The sequence below is a fragment of the Falco rusticolus genome, chromosome 3 (genome assembly GCF_015220075.1).
Source record: "Falco rusticolus isolate bFalRus1 chromosome 3, bFalRus1.pri, whole genome shotgun sequence".
Classification (NCBI taxonomy): domain Eukaryota; kingdom Metazoa; phylum Chordata; class Aves; order Falconiformes; family Falconidae; genus Falco; species Falco rusticolus.
Window position 1 is genome coordinate 59,856,545 of NC_051189.1, and position 13,927 is coordinate 59,870,471.

At 37.7% G+C, this 13,927-nt stretch overlaps 1 protein-coding gene across 12 annotated transcripts in view; it reads left to right on the top strand.

The window, feature by feature from the left end:
* The window catches only part of PTPRM (protein tyrosine phosphatase receptor type M), a 482,524-nt gene that overhangs the window by 430,774 nt on the left and 37,823 nt on the right, over window positions 1-13,927 (top strand). The gene's annotated exons all lie outside the window — the stretch shown is intronic.

Consider the following 13,927-nt stretch of genomic DNA (forward strand, 5'->3'; position numbering starts at 1 on the left):
ACAGGGCATTGTTTAAAAGCTTGCTTGTGAACAAGAATCTATTCCTTTGTCAACATGCAAATTAATTGTCAATTTGTACTTGTCTTCAAAGACATAATTTGCCTGTTCCGATGCAGTTGTGGGGGAGGTTTTTTTTGGTCAAGTGCAGAGCTGGAACAGGTGGGAAAGATGAATCTTCTGTGACTGCTTAATCATAATATTGAACAACATGCCAATCTCCTGCCTATGCTTGGTTAGCATACACGTGAAAATCAAATTGCTCCTCCACTGCTTGGAGGGAATCTTCTGTGTAACAGGTATTCTGTGACAGAGCTTCCTGCGTTTGTCTGTGAATGTGGAGAAGTTGAGCTACACCCACATACGTTATTTCAACACATGCCCAACCTTTCAAGAGAGCCAGCTGGAGTACTGAGTATAATATACTCAGAATAATCTTACCGTGTGTAGGATTTAGAGGTCTTATGTAATTTTTAATGACTTTTTATCAAGGCAGATAAAATTTTGGCTATGTTAAGTAAGATATCTTACTGTGATTTCAGTTGTCCTATAAGTAACCCCATCTCCAGCTTCCACTCCCCACTTTTACCAGTGGGAGTATTTGTATCTCTGCCTCTCTGTACTTCAGCTCCAAACAGTCCCAAATGAGGGACTACTTTGTCAGATGACAGTGGGGCAGGACACAGATCTTACTTCTAGAACCACCTCACTACTTTTAATATTACACTTTGAGACCAGAATTATAATTTGTGCTCTTAAAATATGAGCCATTTAAATGTGCTGCTGCTTTTGCTTCTGCTACCCACCCACCACGTTCCTAAGTCCACAGTCCTTCTACAGATGAGCCAGACATGAAAACTAGGACAGAAATGCAGCATTTTCTTGATTCCCTTTGGACTTTTACACCCTCCTTTTCTAAGAAGAAATGGATTGTTCCATTTAACCTTTAGCTAATGATGCTGCTGTTTTTCACCTTTAATTGAATCCTAAAATAAAAAGATGCACAGTTAGCATTTTGCTTGCAGTTTGTACTACAGTTGTTTTCGTCAGGAGGTTCACCAGATCTCCCTGACAACTTTCTGATAGACATATGAGTTCCTATCTGGAGCAAGTTTAAATGCAGCTTTATCACTCATCGTAATACTTGAATAGCAAATACCAAGCCTGAGGTTTTTATACTTTCAGCTCTTGAAGTTAGGTGTAATAATGTATGAATAATGTACTGAAAGTCTACGTACCAGATCCATTAGCAAGTCACAAGAGTTTCTTTGCCACACTTTTTTACTGATACAGTGTCAAGAAGTACCTAGTCAAGAAGGAGAATAAAAGGAGTAGAAACAGGTCTTCTTCCAAGATGTAAAGGATATATGATTGTTTCAGCTGTCATTCTTTGGGGCAGGTCTCATCAGTTTCTTCCGTGTAGGTGTACACAAGGATGCCTGACCCCACCTGTGGTGCAATAAGTAAGAAACTGACTGAAGAATATCTTCATTTAAAAATGGGCATACAATTTACAGCTAATTCAAAATAATGTGGCTGTGAGGTTTTTGGAGGATTACATCTTTAACATCTTATTTTTTAAGCAGATTTATATCTCCGATTTGGAGGAATGAAGAGCACTGATCTCAAAAGGTTTATGTATTCTCTCTGACACTGTCCCTGGCCTGATGAAGAACTATGAGAAAGTTTCTTTTCCTTCCTCTGTCTCAGCTTTCCTATCTGCTGAATAGGGTTAAAAATACTCATTTGCTTTTTATAGTTCTCTGCAATGTCCTGATATATGCAGCTGTGTAAAGGCTAGCTAGCGTTGTTATCCAGTATCCCAACTTCCTGATAAAGCCTTTACACAACAGTAACACTTTCAGTAAGGTGCAATCTCTGTCTCTTGTAAAGATTATAAGGTAACTGGGAATAATCTCTAAAACTCCTTTAATGCTCTATATCAACTATGAAAGGAAAGACATTTGTTTCGCATGGCAAACAGACTATGCCTGGGTATGTCTTCCTTACTAGTAACCCAGCCATGAGCCACAGCTTGCAGTATAGCCAATGATGTCTGTGCACTGATTTAGAACAAACTTTCATATAGATACCTATAAATGCATCAACGCAGCACAACAGTTAAGCTGCCTGTTTAATTCCCTTGATGTCTGCTTTACATCATTCTTTGAATAACTTTTCCCATTCTCCCTTTGCTCCTCCACTGCAGCTTTCACAGGTGCACATGCCTATTGTTCTTTGAAGGAAAATATCATTACGTGAGTCAGTTTTAAATCTCCGAGGAGTTAGAATGATTGATACTTAATTTCCCTACGTTCTTCTTAAGCTGCATTCAACATATCAAATGTTAATGAGCAAATATAATTGTTTGAAGTGAAGAAATAGGAAATTTAATCAGTTTGTAATAGACAACCAATCTGCTTTTAACAGAGCTGAGAGCTGCATAATTACCTGTTTATTAAAGTGTTACTGTCTTCCATACTAACCAGAGTTTGACATACAGACTGGTATCTTTCGATCTTGGCATTCATCCTGCTGCTAATCTGAATTAGGTGGAGAAGCATATTTTAAAAGACTTAGCTAATGGAGGCTTTCTCAACTAATAATCAAAAAAAGGTTTACTTCCATTTTAAGTGTTACATTCAGAGTGTGCAATTTCAATTATAAAATTAATATCAAATTTCCTTTATGTGATAAGTATAATGTGAGTGGTAGACTGAATTTACAGCTAATACAGACTTTTGGTGATCTGCTTTAATAGGTAAAACCAGATAAGATCTGCACCTGAATCACCGTGATTAAGTAGAATCCCTCATCACAAGCTGGCATATTGGGTCATGCAGAGCCAGCAAGCTGATGCAATTTAAAAATTGCTATTTTGTTTCATATATCACTTGTTCCCATGGATATAATTCTTTTAAAAAATAAATATATAGTGGAATATCGAGCTTTTGTATGATCTGTTCAATTTACTGACAGCTAGGGTTTTTTTTCTCCAGGAGTTAGGTAATCAATGAATTTTAACCAGGTCCTTTAGTGAGAGTATTAGGTTGAATATCTGTATAGTACTCATTCTCATGCACACTGTTGGATGGTCTTACTATTGGATGACTGTTGTTGATCTTGCATGTCTCACCCTGATTACTAAGCAGGAAAAACAAGTCTTTTTTGTATTTACTTGTTCTGTGTCCGCTGAAGTTCATGTAGTTAAATGAGCTATGACTTAGCTTCTTTTAGCAAATGTCTAGCAAAGGTTTTGTAATGCTTCCTCCACCACTGCACCAGTGACTGTAAATTATGAGTGACAAACGAATGCTAATATAGTTCTACAGCAATGCTCATTGCTGTTTCCACCAGGCTGTTTTTGAGCAGGTCAGTCGTATGAAACAGCAGATACTCACATGCAAGCTGCATGTCTTTATATATGAAGTACCTTCCTTTGTGCATCTCAGACTTTTGAGTACTCCTCACGGTTCAGACTGTCTCTGCTTGCTGCAGCCTGCAGAGGAACCAGATCTAAGATGTTTTGTGGAAGTACTTCAGAGCGTATCTTAATGCCTCTAAAAAGTTACTCTTGAAAGTAAAGCAGCTTTAGCTTTAATAGCTCAGTGTAGCCTTTCAACCTCTTTTTTGTCTGTATCCAATTGTAACGCAGGTGCTAAACTGTTTCTCTTTGTGTATTGCTGATTATGGAGACAAGACATTTAAGTCAAGTTTCAGTCAAGAGGAGTTTTTTAGGTATGAGTTTTAAATTTCCAAAAACAAATGTTTACAATGGAAATGTTTACAGTCTTCACTACAGCAGCATAAACTTGCCACTGTAATAACCCCTTTCATATTCCTTTTCTTTTCTGCAAAATATGTGACTTTCCTCCGCACATGACTGTATATGTTGTGTGAACATTGTAATAAGGGTTTTCAGAAACAAAAATACATTTTCTTTCAAACTGAAAGTTCCCTTTCAGGCATCTGAAGCAGAAACATTGCTTTGAATAATAACACTCTTAACTTCCTTGGCAGGGTTTTTGTTTTTATGTTGCAAAAAGTTGTCAGAACTACAGCAGCGTGGAAGCTCCACACTTCTCTTTACAAAGAAATTTTTGCTTCCATGGTTTTAGCCTCCAGATGAAAATCAGCATTTGAAATTTCTTCAGGGACAATTGAAAAACAACAAAGCCAGATAGTTATACAGAGTTTTTCAGCCTTATGTATGGTTGTCATTTTGGCAGGATGTAGGGTAGTCAGGCTGATTTTGAGATATATATACATATATATATAGGAAGTGATTGAATCCTATACACCTGTATTAATCTGTATTGAATCTGAAAGATTCAATTGTTTTTGATGCTGTTCTTACTGCTTAATCATCAAAATGTTAAAAAGGTGGTTAAAGCCATCTGCCCTCAGTAAAGGAGATAAAGCCATTCTTAAGCACTAAATTGAGTAGTGAGGCTTTCTGAAACATGTCCTTCACCTATTTTGCAATCATGTGGCAGATGGCAAAGAAGTTGCTTTTTTTCCCACACCCAAATGCATACAGAAGTAATAGACCCTTTTCGTATGGAAGTGACACCTCCAGGTTATATTGTGAAGCCATATGGCAAATTCACTAGATCTCTCTTACTACCATTTTCCACCGAAGGCTGATGATAATAATTACAACATTTAAGCATCTTTTTAAAGTTGGTACTTTCACTAGTGTTGAGGACAAAAAGAGACAATGTGTAGTAAGAACTAGTAACTATCAAAGTCAATACTTTTTAGCAGTTGCCACATTATAGTACATGTGAATAGCAGTTTCTCTCTGCCTCCTTGTTTGTAATAGGAGATTTTAGTGATAGCTGTGTTAGAACAGTTATCTTTCACCATTTTCATGATTCCTGTATTTTTCTGTCTTTATCTTAATCAGCTGTGTGGTGGTTTGTCTATACAGAGAATGAGATGACCCTGCTGCTTTCCATTCAGCACAGAAGGCTGTAAACGCAGAGCTAGCGGAGTTTTCTAAAAGAGACAAAGTTGGCTTAGGCTCTGCTGCAGTGTGTCACTTCTCAGAATCTTCGTGTGTAGACCAAGTGAAACAGAGCATTGTTGGAAAACTGCTGATAGATCCATTAGCAGATAGAGCCATTCACATTCCTCACATATGTGTGGCTACATTTTGCATGAAATACATGCCTGCCTTTCATAAATCTTTGGAAATTCTTTGAAAGTATAAACAAGCTCTAGAAATTATTCTGAATAATTACTGAATGTTTATTTGCTAATATAAATTTCTACATCCCATGCAGGCTGTTCTTTCAGTTGTTTGTTAACGTAGCTTGTGAAACAACAGTTTGAGAAACCGATGATTTTTCTGTAGCCCGTTGTCAAAGCCACAGAGGAGGAAAACACAGTCTTTCCATCCTTTTCCCCACAAAGACTGAGCAGCAGGAAATCAGACGTAAAGGTCTTCAGAGCATACATAGATCTCCATCTCAAAGACAAGATACTGGTTTGATTTCTCTGTTGTGGTCAGTCTAGAAGAGATACATCAGACTTCATATCAGAATTCAGAAGTAAGAGAAATGAGAAACTGCAGTAATTAAGGAGACAAAGGTGAATCAGGCAAAAGGAAGTGTTTCAAGGTTGTATTGTAGAATATGGAAGATTTTGTGAAAAGTAATGTATTTGTCCTCTTTTCAAGGATGTGGCTGTAAGATATGTCCTGCAAACAAGGAAGTTATGATCTCCCTGAAACTCCAGAGCTGAGCAAACTGTCCTTGTGAACCAAACACGCTTTCAGAAAAGAACATTATGGAGGTGGCCCTGTATTGCTTAGCTGCTCAGACTCCTAATTGCCTAGATTAAGCACTAGAATCCAGTTTTTGTCCAAGGAAAGTATACAACATCAGCCTTACAAGTGTACCTCACATGTCACATGAGGGGGATGTGAATTATGAAAAGCTGGCGCTTGATGATAGGATTTCCATCCTTGATAAAGAATCAGCCATAAACTGGACTTGATGGGAAATTTATCTGGCACTCTTGACAGAGTGCTGTTAACATGCCTGTAAACCAAGAAAGCCTAATGCTAAACCAGAAGGAGCAGAGAAATGCAGTTTGTCAGGAAAATCACGTAGTCAAAGCATCTTTTCTTTAGTGAAGTTTATTTTCCAACTGGTCTTCAGCAGCCTGGAGGAAGCTTGGCAGCAGGTGTAAGGAGGTTTTTCATCTCCTCATTTGCTGAACAAAAGAGTTTAGCAGATGTACAAACAACATGTATTTCAGAAACAAATATATCAAGAAACAATAAGGCAGCTTTTTTTTTTGTCTTGTCACCATATCAAAATCTTTGAAACCTGTCATCTTTCCTCTATTTTATATCCTTTGGTGGGAACTGAAATCTCTGTATTGATATGGCCACCAATGCACATGACAGTCTGGGTGATTTTGAAGCATTGCCTTTGAAAAAAGAAAGATATAGGCTTATTGGATTAATTTCTTTCCCTATCCATCTGTATTCTTCCGTGCAGTTGCATATTCAGATGTAGACTTTGTGGAGATTCCCTCTGCTGCTGCTAAATCTCATTCTGTTGCAAGTATGTTCATGTTATTGTGTCTGTACTAAGCACAAATACATGCTGCATGTTAGAATGGCTTTCCTTGTTTACAGTGTACATCAAATACTGCAGACTCCATAAAATACAATAAAAAATAGAATTAAAAGGTTAGTGTTGCCCTTTCCTGCTTGAAGTGGTGAAAATAACCAATGTGCTCACAAAAATAATAAATGATGCTGCTGAGAGAATTTCTTGTCATGCAGATTTTATTTTTATCGTGATTATCTAGAAGTTAAAAGGAAAAACATCCAATACACATTTATTTGTTAATGACCTTCACATGTATCTTGATCTGGCTAATACTTGTTTGGTTCTGACTATTTCTATGACAGAGGAAGAAATGAATGTACCAAAGTTCTTCAGTCTTAAATAAAAAAAATATATTGTGAGTGATATATCTCGCTCATTAGATACCTATCAGGATAATAAATTTGGTTGTTCTAGCATTTTTACTTATGCTTTAATGTAGACTAAATTATCTTGTTTGTTCATCTGAGTAAAGTGTTCATGATAATGCACTTAAACTCCCAGCACAAGTTTAAAAAATACAGCATCTGAATATCTTACTCACACGCATGAGCAGCATTCCTTCACAATAAGGTCCTTGGGGAAAAATAAAAGAAACAAGTAGCCAAAATGAACTCATATTTTTGAGCTGGAGAATAGTGATGATTTTACTACATCCTGATGCTTATGATTGACTCAACATGAAAATAGAAAGTAGAAATGGGAAAGACTAATTAGGTTCTTTCGTCCATTCCCTAAGGAACTGTCTACTGAAGGGGATAAAATGATCTAAAACTTCTCATTCATCATCAAAATTGATTCTGCATTGCAACCTGATATGAAGAACCCAGTCCAACAAGTAAATTACCTAAGATTTTTGTGTTGGAAATGTTACAGACAGCATGTTTTTTACAAAATAAATGCCATATTTGTTAATCTTCCCAAGTTCAGATGGGCTGTTTAGAATGAGTGATTAATAGGTATTCATATTTCCGTAATGCAAATCACCCATATTGAGAAAAATGCACAAATCAGAAACTAAACGGCTTTCTTACTGGAAAACATTGATTCAGCTAAACTGAAACTTTTTGTTGGACTGCTTTCACAAAGATAGTCCAGGTTCAAACCATGGGCTCAAGGCTCCTGGAATAAGACTTCAGTCAGAGCTGTGAGCTCAGATGGAGAACCAATACCTCATGTTGCTCTTTGATCTGAATCAATTTGGACCTATCTCTCAGTTTACGAGATGAGTCACCTATCGTTCTTCTGACGTGCTTGGCTGTAATTAAACCATTAAAAAGTTTGTGGGACATGGAGAGAAGGAGGGTCCATGTGTGAGTGAGACCAACTCTGTTTCTCTGTAACCAGTGCACTCGACTGGAAAATACTTCAAGGCCTCTAATTACAGTTATTCAAAGTATTCCTGTTCCAGAGCAGAAGAAACTGAAACACACTCCCTGCAAGACACTGCCTAGCAGTGCTCTCTTAAAAGCTGCGTAAGGCAAACGTCAAGACTCTGGCCTTACGCCGGTGTCCCATATAACCCTCACGAGGGTATCCCTAACCCCCAGGAGTGCCACATAACTGCAAAATTTGGAAGCTACTGATTTATCCAGCCTGAGAAAATGTTAATGAGAGGAACAGACTACTTAACATTCCCACTGTGTGTCACATATATTATACAAAAGAAGTTCATCAGTTATACTGGATGAACTACATTGTTTTCTTGGGCTTTTTAATTTCCTGCAGTTAAGATCAGAAAAAGCAGCTTTCTTGAATGGCATAATCATAGAATCATGGATCATAACAGTACATGCATGGCCAGTAGTACTATGTACACAGCTTTTATTGCAGTCAGCTTTGCCTGATCTCAGGCTAACTGGAGAAATCTGGACCATTTCCGTTGCTGCCAGTTCCTCTGTTCCCAGTCTGCAGTACTTCTGTGTCTAGTCAAAAGATGTTATGGAATGTGCTATTTATTCCTTGAGAAATTAGATGACATTTTCATTTTATTTTGTTGATACAGAACAAACTGAGCTAGTATTGGAAATTTAGCTGTGGAGAAATGTCAATCAATAAGTGTGTAACGTTTTATTAGACGGAAAGTTAGCTAGTAACATTAGCTGTAGAGTTATAAAAATGTCTTAAATAACACCTGCCAAGAGTGCACAAAGTTTGGTTTCAGGCTTAAAAATATTTAAGTGCAGCAATGACTTGTTTCTGAACATGGTGGACATACTAACGTGGAGCAGGAAGAGGTTAAGATTACTCAGAAATGGCTAGGGAGCTGGCATATTGTGGCTGCTGTATGTCGTACCAAGCCTGTTCAGTTCATTCGAACCTTGCCTTGCTCCCCGTTGTCTCTCAAGGTATGTTGGGATGGTGACTGTAAGGGACATGAACACCTTTTGTGTATTCATGGGCATTTAATATGTAATGCAGCTCCCACTACAGTGGAGGTCCAGTCCCGGACTGGAATTTCTAGATGGTATCATAATACAGACAAATAATGTATAGAGATGTGCACTGTTCCAGCCTAGGTAGATCTGTATCAATAAGGAAAAGAAAATGCCATATGATATTCCAGAGAATAAATACCACATCCCCATAAAAATTTCTGACTACCCACAGAATCACTGCAGAATGGGGTCGGAGGAAATGCCAGCAACAGAAATGATCCAGCTGTAGCCAATAGTTTATGTGTATGTGTATATACACACACATAAAATAGTATTTTCAAACTGATTATCTAGTTTTGTGAAATGAACAATTTTAATGAAAAAATTCTCTGGAATAATCAGTTTTGTCATTACTCAAAGGATATATTTTTTAAGTATCTCTATATTAAACTGGGATTTTAGAATGCAGGGTTTAGGGGTTTTTAATTTTAGCTAGCTGTAAAATGCTTGCATATATTTCATAAAGCAATAGGACTGTAGCTCATCATTAGTGTACATTGTGAACGGCATGTTACAGGCCAAATGATTTTATGTTCTTTTTACATTTGGAAAGAGATGGAGAATTTACAGGTCAATCTCTTTCATGCTGCAAAAGGTCTAGTGCTGCCTCCTCTAAATATAGGAGGAGGTGGTGTAGAAAGCCAGCCAAAGCACTGGTCAGTCTCATGGGAGCCATAGATAAAAATTCTACATGCACCTCAGTCACTTAGTAATCTAAGCCTTGTTGAAAGCTAATGGGACTTGAAAGCACTTTGAAAATTTCATTTTGTGACAGTCAGCAGGGCTTGCTGACTGGCTAGTCCGAAACAGGTAGGATTTAGTTTGTGCTTGAAAATCAGCCAATTACTATTCACTGTGTTATCCCTTGGCTGATAATGAGAGAAAGCTGTGTTTTTCCTGAGAAAAGGATACAGCAGAAAGCCTCTATGTTACCAGTAGCTGCACTTGGCTGGATTTGTCCCAATAAAGCATTTCAGCTTACTTTATAAGCAACATTTTCCTGAAATGTCAAGCTAACAAGATTCAGTCAGATCTGTTTCTTATTGACAATTCATCTAAGGTGAGGAAATAATGAAAAATGCATTTTAAATTCATAGCTCAGTCCTGATTAACCCACTTGAGTGTAGCTGAGGTGGCTAACTGTGGGATAGTGTTGCTGTACACTGTTTTCTTTTTTTGCGTTGTAAGGTGGTATTGTTGCAAAAGGCCAAAAAAAGAAATGGTGGACTGGCTACAACTCAAATATAGATCCTGCATATCTCTGATATGCACAGCATATCTGAAGCCTGGGTTAAAACTAGCATTAGAAGAAACTGAACGTTTTTTATTTGTTTGTGAATTAAATTCTGGTAGAATTCTTTCTTACAAAAGGATATTCTTTCTTACCTAACTATGAGTTAATTACCGCCTCTTCAAACAAGTGGCTCCTCTCTGTGCCATCTCTGAATCTACTACCATGGAGGAATCAGTTAATATAAGGTTTAAAACTGAGGGGGAGCTTTATTCCATACCTCACATAAGAGTAGCCATAGCTTCAGGCATCTTTGCTTGGGCTGCCTGCTGGCTTAACATACTTACAGGGAACCAATCTCATTGGAAGTTCATCCACAGCTTTGTTTATTTGTATTTTTCCAAGGCAAGAATGATTTGCAAGAAAGTTTTATCAAGAAAGCCAGCATAGCTATATAATTACAACATAGCCCTGCTGGAGATTACACAATAGTTAATATTTGTAAGGCTAAATTTAGAAAGTGCTTTTCAAATGCCATCACAGTCAACACTATAAGTCAATGAAATTAAATGGCAGGAGTGAGAATGTGTTTTTTCAGCTCATTGCAGGGGTTTTGTTTAATTGCATTGAAATTCTTTAGTGCACAAAATGGCTGTGGCTAGGATATGCAGAAGTGACAAATAATAAATACTGAAGTATGGCAGCTAGAAACCAGCAATTAATAAATAACACTAAAGCATCTATGGCCAAGTTTTTCCAGTACAAACATTTGTTGCCTTCTAGTGTGCTCATTCTTACAGTGATAGGCCTATAGGAGACTTCAGTGAAAGTGAATAGATGGCTGGCAGAGGAGTACGTTTTACCCTCCATGCTGTTTTAGTTTCTGGAACAGATTAGGGAGGACTTTAATTAAAGCATTAGAAGCATCCAGGTTATATGACCTGATTCTTTTTCATCCTTATTTTCTTGACACCTTAAAATACAAAATACCTATCTGTCTCCATTTTGATAGCTATGAGTGAGGGGTGGGCCCATATGGTTTAGTGATATCTTGACCACAATTTTATCTCAGACCTAAAAATTATTCACTCTCATATAAGCCTTTAAAGTCAATTTAAGTGTATGTGTTATGTAGAAAACGGATGTTTAAACCTTTTTTTGAGAGAAGTTATTGCAGAAAAACTGCATGATCACTGCCTGAGGTTTTGCAGTTTTTATAGCAGAGCTTTGTTATGGACTTCGCTGGCCTCCACAGAGGTACTAAACCCTTAAGAACTCCTGGAAGGGTGAGTGAAAGTTAAATGCATGCTACCATAGATATTCAACAACTATATGGTAAAGACTGCACTTGACAAATCAGATTATCAGCAACTGACGAGATCTTCAAAGTATCTTCCTTTCAAAAACCAGCTCGTTTGGGGAGGGCAAAGATGAGCAGCCTACAGCGGTGCTGCTGCGTGGCAGTGGCAACACAATTACAAAGAAATACTGAACTAGCAGTTTATCTTGCTAGTTGACTAAATCAGCACAGCTGGGATCTGGCACTTTCCTTTATAGTATGCTATTTTATATAGAAAGATTAAGACATTTTATTTTAGTTTAGTTTACTTTATGAAAAAGTGGAACCTAATCTTACACTCCTTAGTCTACACCTGGTGACACAGAGGTGCCCAGGTCTGCAGAGCTGCTGACCACTGATGCTTCCCATGAGGTAACTGGGAGGCTGGCAGAACTGGACACTCATGAAAACCTGATCACATAATGATGCGTCTTCAAATTCCTGTTGATAAAATCTTGGGCACATTGCCTTATTGAGTAGGGAAAAAATGTATTTCGGTTAAGGGAGATGTTCCCTTGCTGCAATCAGTGATATTTATAGTTTAAAGTAACATTTAACTGCAGTTTTTTACATAACTTCTGAAAAGGTGTTTTGTTCTTACCTCTGAATTCTAGCATGGTTAAAAGAGCGAGTAACATGCACTTATAAATTATCAGATCACCGGACTGGCAAAGCATTAGTAACCCTATAATTTTGTTTCCTTCTGTGAAGTTCTCTGTAAGATATCCTACTAACAGCTAGTCTGACCCATTTAAGAGGTTGATTAGGAAAAGGAGAATTCTTGGACTTTTTAGTCTATTATCTTGTAATCTGTTTTCCTAGTATTTTTTTTTTTTTTTAATCTCTGGTTTTATGCTTTCATGTGTAATGGGTTTGGGTTTTTTTGACAGCATAGTTGCAAAGGGTTTCATTGCTTTTTGGCACTTTTTTTTTGCCATGCAGCCATCTATGGTAATAAGAAAACATTTGCTGTATCTCAAGCTCATTTCAAAGGGATCGTACATCATGAAGAATGAGGACTAAAATGCAGCTCCCTTTATGCAGGTTTTGCTTCAGCAAAAAGTGAAGACAGTTATCATTGCTACTAGAAGCAGCAGTAACCATTAGGTGAGGGGACCATTTTATAACTACCTCCTTACACGGGGTGGATATGTCTACTTGCTGGAAGGATTTTTATTGCTCTCTTTTCCAGATGGAATTTAACGGCTGCAGATACAATTCTTGCATCTTGTCAGCTGCCTCTATCAGCACATGCTAACGGCTGACACTGCCCGTGCACTGTCCCCAGGGAGCCTTTGGAACTGAAGGGTTTCTGTTCATTTTCTGCACGTTTTTGGCTTTGATGTCTATCATTGAATTTGGTCTCGGGTGGAGCAAACATTAGCTTGTGGATTTGACATTCTATACTAGAAAAACTATACAGTTTTAGAACCTGTTTGTTCCTTGTTTAGCCTGCTTGCTTTTCTAGAAATTGAAAAATGACCCACAGATTTAGAAGTCCCATCTGAGTAAGTGCTGGAGACATTGCAAGATTCTGGTTTTACTTGTTTCTTTGTGTGTTCGCTTTCTTTCCTGCTTCTGAATACTTTTTCCTGTGTTCTGGGCCAGTTTGTCACGTTTGAATTGATCACATACCCAGCAGCAATACCAGTTGTTAGAACTGGGTCTCACAATAACAAGCAGAAATAGAGGCTCTAGAAAGCTCTGTGTACAGAAGCACCTTCTTAAGAGTTTAAACCATTCTTAAAAGCTGTGTGATTTTCCATTTCCTAGGATGCTTGCATTGCCAGGGCAGCAGCTAACAACTACTGGTAATACAACTAATGCTTGTGGTATATACAACTGAACAGTTTTGTTGAGTTTTTTCAATAATGCATTTAATTAGATTGGGGATTGGATGGTTGATTTCTTTTTCTTATTTTCCTTTGCTTTTCATCTTCTGCTTGCAGTATGTTGTTGATTTCTTTTTTTCACAGCAGAAATCTTTGATACCAACTACCATATTGTGTAGCTAATGGGGTACGCTGCAGGCTTACTGTTCGGCAGCACAGTACCTTCTCTTCAGACCTTCTCCTCCCGCAAGGGGACAACTGCTGAGAATAACCTTCCTGCCTATTGTGCACACATCTGTTAAGTTGATGCTTAGAACAATTATAGGCTTTTTCTCTCCCTGCCATGAGTGTCTGGAATCAAATTGTTCAGCTCTTCATGACAATAAATCCTCCAACCCTACCTAGCCTCTAATGCTTTTCAATTCTGGCTGGAGACAAGTAATAATTTATTCATATGTCAGAAA